This window comes from Sminthopsis crassicaudata, chromosome 3 (genome assembly GCF_048593235.1).
Source record: "Sminthopsis crassicaudata isolate SCR6 chromosome 3, ASM4859323v1, whole genome shotgun sequence".
Lineage (NCBI taxonomy): Eukaryota > Metazoa > Chordata > Mammalia > Dasyuromorphia > Dasyuridae > Sminthopsis > Sminthopsis crassicaudata.
In genome coordinates, this window is record NC_133619.1 from 605,920,114 (window position 1) to 605,931,624 (window position 11,511).

Below are 11,511 nucleotides of genomic sequence, written 5' to 3' on the forward strand. Positions count from 1 at the left end.
CTGAGTGTGGACCCCAACATATTATTTTCACTCTTTTTGCTGTTGTTTGCTTGCTTTTTGTTTTCTTTCTCATTGTTTTCTTTTTGATCTGATTTTTCTTGTTCAGCAATTTGTGGAAACATGTATAGAAGAATTTTACATGTTTTAACAAATATTGGATCACTTGCCAACTGGGGAAGGGGATGGGGGGAATGGAGGGGAAAATTTAGAACACAAGGTTTTATAAGAATGAATACTGGAAAATTATGCATATTTGAAAATAAAAAGCTTTAATTAAAATAATTGAGAAAATATAAATAAAATGGGGATAATATATGTTACATTTAGCTCATAGAATTCTTTTTGAGGGTCAAACAAAATTAAAAGATTCTTGGAATCTTGAATGTGCCTTCTTTTGTAATATAATTATTGAGATAATATAATAAAGATTTATATAACTATTTAAAATTTGCAAAGCCATTTGTATACATTATCTCATTAAGCCTCATGTCTACTGTATTGAATAGGTATGACAAGTATTATTATTCCTTTTTTTAAAATAGAAGAAATAATTGAGATTGAGACAACTTAAATGATTTCCTCAAGATCATATTGTCAGATAGTATCAGTCAGATCTGGATCCTGTTCTTCCGACCTCTAAGTCTAGCTTTTAAATCATTACTGGTTCATCTATGTTGTGTAAGGACTTGTTATTTTAAGAGCTTTTTTTTTATATTCCCACTTTTCTCCTCAGGATAAACATGTTTATGAACATTTAATCCCTAGGAGAATGTTTCTACATATAAACTCAAATTGATTAACACAAGAAGGGAAAAAGTGATGCAACACTCTTGTAAGAGTTAACACATTAGATTATCAGTAATTCACACCTTACTGTAAATAGCTTAATCAGATCATTTCCAGCTAGAAGTACTTTTCCTCTTTCTCCTCCCCTCTCCTCTTCTTCCTCCTTTCTCCTCCTCTGTCTTCCCTTCTTTTCCTCTTCCTCCTGCTCCTCCTTTTCTTCCTTTTTTTCATCATCATCACCACCACCACCATCCCCACCACTATAAGATGGGGTATAATAATGCCATCTACCTCAAAGGGCTATGTGAGGATTAAATGAAATAACCTACAATGCTTTGCAAACATTACATCACTATCTAAATGCTAGCCATTACTATTTATTTTAAAGATGATTTTAGACTTTGCTCACAACCCTTCTTTGGCTAGAGTAGCTGGCTGAACTCAAAATCAGAAAAATCTGATTTCAGATCTTTCCTGACATACTCACCAGCTGTGTGACTGTGGCCAAGTTATTTAACATCTCTGTTTCTCAGTTCCCTCAGCTGTAAAATGAGGAGTTGGACTCATTGACCTCCAAGGCCCCTTCTGCCTCTAAATATTTGCTCTTATGATCTAAATTTATTTTCTTGGGATAAGCAGTTTTGGGAAAGTGACCAAGGTGGAATATGTGGGTATTTCTTTTGGCATCTAATTCAGTAATTATCAACATCATCATCATCATCATCATCATCATCGTTAATGCTTACATAGTGCTTACTGTGTGCCAAACACTATGCTAAACCCTTTGTGATTATTATCTCATTTGATTCCCTTAACAACGCTGGGAGGGAGGTACTATTATTATCTACATTTTACAGATGAGAAAACTGAGATTAGGAGTTATAAAACTTGTAACTGTCTGAAAGTGGATTTGAATTCAGGTCTTCCTGATGCCAGACCCAGTTTAGCTGCCCCCTCTCATATTTTATAGATGAATTTTATAGGTTCAGAAGGATTATGTGCCTTGACCATTCATGAACATACAGATTCTCTCTCTCTTTTCATTCCTCCTGGTTGAACTTGTAAACCATATACTATGCTTTGGACTGGTTGGTCCCCTTTTGGCCTTCTACTATTGGGAGCATTTTGTACAATGGGGTTTTCAAGGTAACATTTGAAGATCTTGCAACAGTATCAGCAAAAAGCCCTGGTGAATACCTTGTTTTTTTCCCATCCAATGACCACATCCTCCATAAAGGCTTTGGCCAAATAGAAGATTTGTGATACATGGCTTTCTAGGGGTTGAACAATTCAAAGAGCTTTTGTGGAATCAAAAAATCCCCTGAGTGGAAAGAACCTTGGAAGTCATTTAGTTCAGGGTCCACACTATTTTTGAAAAGTGAACATTCAGACTCTACCAGAAGATATGACTCAAGGGAACCTTGCTGCTCCATGAGATAGCTCATTCCTCTTTGGATAGCTTTCTATATAGGAAGCTTCTCATAATATCATAAATTTGGAACTGGAAGAGGCCAATTAGCCCAATCTCCTCATTTTACATAGAGGAAACTGAGACACAAAAGTCAAGTGACCTTGCTTGTATAGATCATAAAGGGCAGAGCTGAGGTTTGAATTTTAGAGTCTCTGTCTTTAAATCCATTGTTCCACCATTTCCCCTGGATTCTTTGTTGCAGCAATAATAAATACTTGTTAGATTAGACAGATTGAATTAGGCCTAATTCCTTCAGGCTCATTACTTCTTGTCCAAGAGAATTGCTGGCAGAGGAAGAAGTGCCCTTTCATGCTCCTTTATTTTCTAGCTGATGTGTGGTGAATTCATTTGGTCTTTGCTTCTACTTTTCTTTGGGAAAGGATATGTTTGGTCAATTTTGATCAGCTTGAAACTTTTCAGTGAATATTCCTGGATTGTCATTGTCAGATGAATTTTTAAATTGTCTAGAATTAAGAATTCAAATCTTGTCTCAGAAACTTTCTAGTTGTGTGATTATACATATTATGGATATACATATCTGTATGTATATGGGTGTGTGTGTGTATAATTTTTTTGGTAAATTTTAAATGTTATTTAAATACTAGCTATTTTATTGTTGTTATTCAGTCATATTTATTCATAACTTTAGGGTTTTCTTGGCAGAGATACTGGAGTGGTTTGTCATTTTCTTTTACAGCCATTTTACTAAGGCAAACAGGGATAAGGGATTTGCTCAAGGTCACATAGCTAGAAAGCTAAGGTCAAATTCAAACTCAGCTCTTCCTGACTCTGGGACCAGTGCTCTATTCACTGCATCACCTGGAAACGGCTATTATTATCATCCAATTTTTATTGAAAACAAAATTTGTGGTGGGAAAAATTCTGTAATTTGTTCAGCTATTTTCTAATTAGTGAACACCTACTTTGTTTTGGTTCTCACTACTACAACAAAAAGTTCTGCCTTAAATTTCTTTATATATGGATTTTTTTCCCTGTCTTTGACATGCTTAATGGTGGTATCATGGGTCAAAGGACATACACAGTTTAATAACTTTTTTGGGAATTGTTCCAAATTACTTTCCATAATAGTTGGACCAAATTAGTGCTTCACCAACAGTGTCTATCCTCCCATAGACCCTTTCTTCCTTCCCCTTTTAATTTTTTTTCATCTTCTCCTTTTTGTCATCTTTTTCAATGATAGGTGTGAGGTAGAATCTCAGAACTGCTTTAATCTTTATTTGAATGATTAGTTTAGGCAATGGCACATTTTTAAAAATGGTCTCCCATAGTTTACTTTTCTTCTTTTGAAAACTACCCATTCATACCCTTTGAATATTTTGTTCATTGAGAATCATCCTTGCTCTTCTATATCTACATTAATTTCCAATGTATTTTGAGTATCAGATTTTTATCAGAGAAATTTACCTCAAAGATTTTTTTCCCAGTTAACTGTTTTCCTTCTAATTTTAATTGCATTGATTTTGTTTGTGCCTATAATGTTTCCTCTGTTTGAGTCCTTCTCAAACAGTCCTTCCTTTTATTCAGGAGTATCTTACCCCCACCCTCATCCCAAATGGCAAGGGCTCATTTTGCACTTGGTCCCCAGATTTTAATCTTGCTATTGTGAAGTAAGATTTCAATGCAGCATGTGCAGATAAAAGTCTTTTTCAGCTGTCTTTTGGTAAATATTCTTAGTACAGCATCTGTCTTTATACTTGTCAGTTTGATCCTCTGAAGAGAACTAAGTTCTATAGCTTTTAAGCCTATTAGAGGATTCAAGACTCAAGTTGCCCCTGGATAGCAGTCAATCTGGCATCCGTAGCTGCATGATACATTACAGTACTATGGGGCTTGTTCCAGTGGGAATTGTTGGTGCTTATCAGTTAGGGCAGGATTAATTCAAGTCCCTCTCTGGAATTCTTCTCCACTCAAAAAGAGTTAGATTCAAAATCTAGTTTCTGAGAAATGATACAAGCAGACAGCAAAGGACTCAATAGATGGATATTGAATATTGATAAGAAAAATAAAAATAGACCTTAGCCTTCCACTTAGTGATTCCCTATGAGAGAACCCAGTCCTTTTTTTTTTTTTTTTTTTAACAATCTCAATGTATATGAAGGTTGTAGCTCTCAACTAAGGCATGTTCTATCTGGAAACTGCCTTGCTGATCATAATACTTTCCTTGGTATTCAGCACCAAAATATCAGAACTGAGGAGAAACAGGGGGGAAGTAGCTGGCTCTTAGTCTGAGTGTCAGAGGTAGCCTGGTGGCCAAATACTTGACTTGGAACCAGCCAGGGAAGACCTGGGTTCAAATTTTGCCTCTAACATTTATTTAGCTCCATGACCCTGGGCAGATCCAATAACCAATCTGAGCTGCAGGTATCTATAAAATGGATATAACAGTGATTGCCTCACAAACTTATGGTGAGGATTAAGTGAGATGAGGAGTAGGACAATTTGCACACTTTAAAGCCCTAGACAAATATCAGATAATCTTTCTTTTTTTAGTATATTCTAAAATTTGCTTATCTCTGACCCGTAATAGATGATACTGAGTCTCTAGCTCTCTTGGTACCTATGGTTATTTCCCTAAATTCAGAAATTGGTCATATATGGTTATTTTCATGTGGTCTCCCCATTAGACTGTAGACTTCATGAGGTCAGGTAAGGCTTTTTGTTGTTATTTTTTGTGTTTTGCCTTCTTTTGTGTTGCCAGAACCTAGTACAGTGCCTGGCACTTAATAAATTCTTATTGATTTGACTTGAGATATACTGTGGTACTCTAGCTTTTGTATGCAGAGATCTAATGAGGGAGAGCTCATTCCTTTCCAAGAAATTTAATTTTGTTTTTGGAATCTTTATATCTTCAGCACTTGGGACAGCTCCTGGCATATAGTGGTGTTTAATAAATGCCTACCAAATAACTGACTGGCCTTCAGCCCCTGTTACAGTCCATAGATGACCAATTCTAGTATCCACAGCTTCTTTCCTTTCTTCCCTTCAGTTGCTACATATAAGGACCAGTGTGTATTTTCAAAAGTTTTTATTTACAGGGGAAAAGAGGAATAAAGAAAACTATCAAGAATAAAGTTGTGGGAAAAGGAAAGTGTGTAGAAAAGAAACTATCCATTGTAAAATTCTTCTGCCTCTAGGCTCTCTCTCTCTCTCTCTCTCTCTCTCTCTCTCTCTCTCTCTCTCTCTCTCTCTCTCTCTCTCTCTCTCTCTCCCCCCACCTCAAACTCTTGGCCTCCTTCAAGTTTCAGCTGAAGTCTGTCCTTCCTCTGTATCCCTAGAACTAAGCAAAGTGCCTGGTACATAGTAAGTGCTTCATAAATGTTGGTTAACTTGAAATATATGATCATATGGTTATATTTAATTATTATGTGGAATTTAGCTTCTACTGCCAAGTGAATTTGGATGAACCCATGATTTCCCATTCCCCTTACAGATGGGGCGACAGCCCCCCTCAGTATGGGTGCAGGATGTGTTAAGAATCATGGAGGAAAGAGCAGCTATATGTTGCTTTGATCCTTTTTTTAGAAATCAGCTTAGAAATTTGGATCTGTCTGGATTACTGTTATAGTTGGGGTTGTTGTTTGTCCCTCATGACATCATGGAGGTGTGGTGTCATGACATGCAAATGAATTGGATTTAAGGGAGGGAGGAGTAGACAAGGTCACTTACCTCACTTTTCCCTTCAGAGCTATCTGGGTCCAGTGGCCAGAGAGAGATCAGGAATACTGGAGATGGCCCTCGCCTGAATCTGTCTCTGAGATAACACAAGCCCATCCAATAATCTTTAGAGTTGCCTAATAGCCTAACTGGGGCAGAATAGGGATGTGATAACCCATCTCCTTTATAATATACATTTATCAGAATTTGTTGGAATATATGGGAGAGCTGTTGTAATATACGGGCGCTGCCTAACAGTGGCTGCTGGAGATCCAATCCAGAATGGATCTCCTCCTGTGAGAGGATGATTCCAGGAGACTGAGAGGCCGTTGTGCTGTCTGACCTCTCCCCTCTTCCCTCTGCCTCCAATTTATCTCGTTCCCATTCTGCAATACCTGTGTAAGCAAAGGCTGCCCTGCAACCCCTTCAGATCCACAGCTGTGGAGGCTGTCGAAGAATTGACCTGTCCCTTAACAGGAATTGTTGTTCTTTAATTATGAAAAATTGTCTTTAAAAACAGTCTGTTTAAATTCCTGGGGCTGATCCTCAGTGGACAATGCTTTATTTCTGCCTTGGTGTTTTTTTTAATTTTTGCCCTTCCTCTCCCTCCAATTTTGCCTTATTAATCATGGCAAAAGCCTCCCTCCCTCCCTCCCTTCCTTCCTTTCCTTTCTTCCTCCCTCCCTCCCTCCCTTCCTTCCTTTCCTTTCTTCCTCCCTCCCTCCCTCCTTCCCTCCCTCTTTTTTCTTCCTTCCTTCCTTCCTTCCTTCCTTCCTTCCTTCCTTCCTTCCTTCCTTCCTTCCTTCCTTCCTTCCTTCCTTCCTTCCTTCCTTCCTTTTCTTATTAGTAGAGACTGCTTCTTCCCACCTCTAGGCTGGAAGTGCAGTAGACACTCACAGGCCAATATTTATTATCTTGGAAGCTCTATTCTGCTTGCTTTTTCCAATCTAGCCTGGTTCAGAGATCCACTAGGTTTTCTAAAGATTAGTGAAGCAGACCAGATTGGGATAACCAAGCAGGTCAAAGACTTGCCCTGTCTTTAGGCAGCCCAGTGGCCTCTGCTCCTGTAAGCTCATCATATTGATGACAGAATGAGTGTGGACACCCAATATACTTTGGGCCTACTGAGGCTCAGAACTCCCTAGCTCAAGAGATCCCCTTTCAGTGCAGAGATCACACCTAAGGGCCCCCACTCCTGGCTCTACACTACTTCTTCTCACCCTCCCTACCTCCAATAGCACACTTTTCGAGGACATCTCCTCACAGAGGCAATCAAGGGAGAAAGAAAAAGATGGCTCCATTTTAGGCTAAAGCGTTTTCGGTAATACATTCTGATGGATGATTAAGAAGAAAGGTGGGACTGAGATCTGTCAGTCATCACTAGTGAGTTTGTCCAGACCAAAACACTGAAGCCCCTTTTGTGTCCCTACTCCTGCCAGAAGAGTTAATCATAGGTCAATTCTGTGTGTACCACGGTCAGATAATTATATGAAAACATCCCTTTGAGAATAAGGAAGCAGGGGCTTCTGGGACAGGATGTGAACAAAGGGAAAGTGTCAGAAAACCAATTGTTTAGGGAGAAAATAATGAAGGGAGCTAGAATTAAATAATCTGCAAAAGACTCAGTGGAGCAATGGTAGTAAGTAGGATTTCAACTATTTCAATGCCCCCTTGTGGTACTCTGGTAATAGAGCAGCAGAATTTAGGTTCAGGATTCACATCCCTTGAAACATCTCTTATTTTAACAACTGGGAGAAATGGGAATCCTACATCAATATTTACTAGCTGTGTAGCTCTAGAGCAGTCACCTATGGGTGATTATACAATTGCACAATATATTATAATTGATCAGACAATTATAATTCAGTTCTTCATTTGTAAAATGGGGATATTATTGCACAGCACCTTCCCCATAAGGTTTCTGTGACAATCAAATTATATAATATGTTAAAGCTCTTTGAAAACCATAAAGAGTTATATCCATAATTGTTATTATTACTACTATGTGTCACCTGACTTCAAACTAAGTTCAGAGCTCACATTACAAAGATTATAACTCAAAAATCCAAGAAAATTGCTCTTTGTGAAAGAGACCTTCAAAAGAAGAATTTTTTTAAAAGCCTCCTGGGGCCCTTTCAGACACTTACTACTTGAAACTTTCCCCCAAGCTTCAAAGGAGAAGGGATAGAGTAGAAAAAGAGAAGTCAAAAAGACAACTCCCTGTCAGTTCTTCAGAGTAAAAGCTATATTCATCAATCAATAAACTGTTATTGGGAGCCTACTCTGTACCAGGCACTCTGAGAATCACCGGAGACACAAAAAGAGGCAAAACAGTCCCTTCCCTTGAGGAACTTACAATTTAATGGAGGAGATAACATGCAATGTTATCCTTACTTTATTGGTACACAGTACAGAGTTGTGAGCTGGTCTGAGCTCAGGATCACCTGAGGGATCAATTCCTCCCTGGGTGTTTGATCCTGTAAAGGTCATTTAGGCTCTCAGTGCCCCAGGCAGTTAAATTCCATAGCATGTACCCATCTATGCTGGCATTTCCCTGGCCCAGTTTTTTAAAAGTATATTTGTAGGTACACATATCATCAAGAGTTTGAGTCCTGTTTGAAAAATGGACCTTAAAGGAGCAGCTTCCTTAGATGTCAGGCTCAGACGATATGAATTCCTATCCAGTTCTAAAATTCTACATTCTTAACATTCTCTTAACTTTCTGTGCAAAATTATGGAATTTTTCAGCCCTCCAGACTCCCTTCTCACCCTGGGGGTTATAGCTGAATTCTTAATCTATATAGCAAGGGAGAGAATTTCTATATCACAAGTCATCCAAATCATAGATCTCAACCAAAAAGAGAAAAAGTTCCTTATCATTCTGACAATTCTGATTCTATGAGATATCTAAGGGTGGGAGGGAGGATTTTTTTGAGGAAGATGCTGCAGTAGTTGGGAGAGTGAGGGAAGTTCTAATTGTTCCACATTAAGGAAGATTCCCAATAACTTCAGAAATCAAAAGGAGTGGCAACTAAAGGATGTAAAAAAGGTGACAGAATACCTGAGTTCAAATGCTACCTTGGATACCATTTGTATGACCTTGGGATAGTCAGCCTTCAATTCTTTGAGCCTCAGTTTCCTCAACCATAAAATGAAGAGCTTGAACCAGATGATCTCTGATTTCCCTTTCTTTTAGATCTAGCTCCATTTTTCTTTGGCTGGGGAAAAATGACTATAACCAACAGCCAACAGCAGGGGGCCTCAATAAGTTCAAGTCAGTTGCTCTGTGTTTTCTGAATTCTCTGGTCACTGATAGAGAACTGGGAAGGATTTTTGAGGTCTTCTAGTCCAGGGGATATTAATCTTTGGTCTAGAAATATCTGGATAGATTTAAAGAGGTCCATGAGAAGGAAGGAGAAAAAAAACACAACATCTTTATTTTTTGCCAAACATTAATTAAAATTGAGTATTTTCTACAAATATAATTCGAATGCAATCTCATCTGCTGAAGACTGGGAAGGGAAGCAAAGTCCTTAGCATTATCAAATTGTCCAATTGTATATAATGAAGTCCTCTGTGCTTCAAGAGATTGTCTTTTTATGTGGCTCAAAGGAAGACAGATGCAGACATCTCTAACTTCTTTCTTCACCCTTCTCCAAAGAAAACTTTTATTCCTGTCAGGTGGGGAAACAGGAGATTGGGTCTGGAGGTTACCACGCTGCTCTCCCCAGAAAGTATCTTTATTATTAGTCTAGGGGCTATGAACAGATTCTAATTAACTTGTGATCACTTTGTCATTTTGGAGAGAAGGGAAGACCCCAAGCTCTATATTCAAAGCTTGAATTCTACAATGTTCTACAATGAACACACATAGAATATATTAAAAAAAAAACATTTATCCAGGTAAATAAAAAAGTCATTTAACCCCAATTGCTTCCCTCCCCCCCCCAAAAAAAAGTGGAAGCTTTGGAATTTTCTTGGCAAAAAGCTGGAGTGGTTTTCTATTTCCTTCTTTAGTTCATTTTACAAAGGAGGAGACTGAGGCAAATAGGATTAAGTGACTTGCTCAAGGGGTCCCACAGCTAGTAAGTATCTGGGACCAGATTTGAACTCAGTTCTTCCTGACCCAAGCCTGGCATTCTGTCCACTGCTCCACCTTGATACTCACTCAGAGAGTCCCAAAGCAGGACTGGCTGAGAATCAGAGCTGTAGCCTCTCGGTAACTCAGCTGCACCTCATACACAGGCCAGGACATTCAACTCCACCAGTTAGGAGAGAGTTTCCTAACAAGTGGCCTTGTTATGAATGAAAGAGCCAGCCAGAAGAGAAGGAAAGATTGAATGAGAGTTTATGGGAGAGAAAGGAGGGACTGGTGGAGCTAGGTACCTGAAAATAGTGGCTCATTAAAGCCACAGTGATAAAAGGGAAGGCTTTCTATCCATGACCATATTTCATCTCCCAACAACCCCATGAGATGGATTCTATTATTATGCACTTTTATACATGAAAAAATGAGGTTCAGAAAGTATGTATGACTTGCTCATAGACCCACAGCTAGTATCTGAAGTAAGATTCAAATCCAGATCATCCTAATCCCAGGTTTTTCTGACTCCATGTCCAGGGTTTGGACAGTTAATACACTCAATTAATACACTAAGGCTTAGTGTATTAACTGTGAGACTTGGAGATAAATCTGTGAGTTCAAATTCTGCCTCTGAGACTTAATAGCTGGGATATTCTAGGCAAGTCACTTAACTTTTCTGAGCCTCAGTTTCCTCAAATGGAAAAACAGGGGATTGGACCTGATGATCCTGAGCTCCCTCCTATCCCTAAATCTATTTGGCTTATAATGGTGATTGGCTTTATCAGAGAGGGGGGCCACATCCTTTTAAGGAGCTGAGTTATATGTACTCAGGTCTTCATGTGTGGAGAAGAGTTAGGGCAGCAACTTCAGGCTTCTTAGACTGATTGAATCCCAAGGTAACCTACAGTGATCCGGCAGATAACTGCTCTAAAATAAATTTTTTCAGGTCCTGTTATGGTCTGTAGTCATGTTAATTCGTTTCTTAAGGGTTTTTGTTTGTTCATTTATTTATTTTACCAGAGGCTGAAAAAAGGATATCTGGAGGTAAAATTAGCTTGCTCTTAAAAAATGGAATTGCTCCAGTTGAAGAGGAAGTATGCTGCTGTTATGGATAGGGAACCAATAGAGAAGCCAAAAAAAGCTACTTTTCCACCTCCTCTTTCCCCTGCCCATCTCTGTCACCCCCATATACCATCTTTTGCTCAAACCTGAACCACCTACTCCTTCTATCTCCCTAGCCCTCTCCTGTCCAGGGACCTTAGGCACCTGGCTACCAGACACCAACCCAGCCCTTGTTTCAAGGATATGATATGGATTAATTCTTGTCTTTGGTCCAGCCCCCACAGAGCAATGTTCTCCCCACTCTCTGTCCTCTTCTGACAACTCCCTGCAACACACACACCCCAATGTGGCAACTTTGAGCATGACTCCCTTGTTGCTCACAGCCCTCCTATTCCTGAAGGAAGCACTGTTCCCTAAAAAAGAAAGCCTTGAA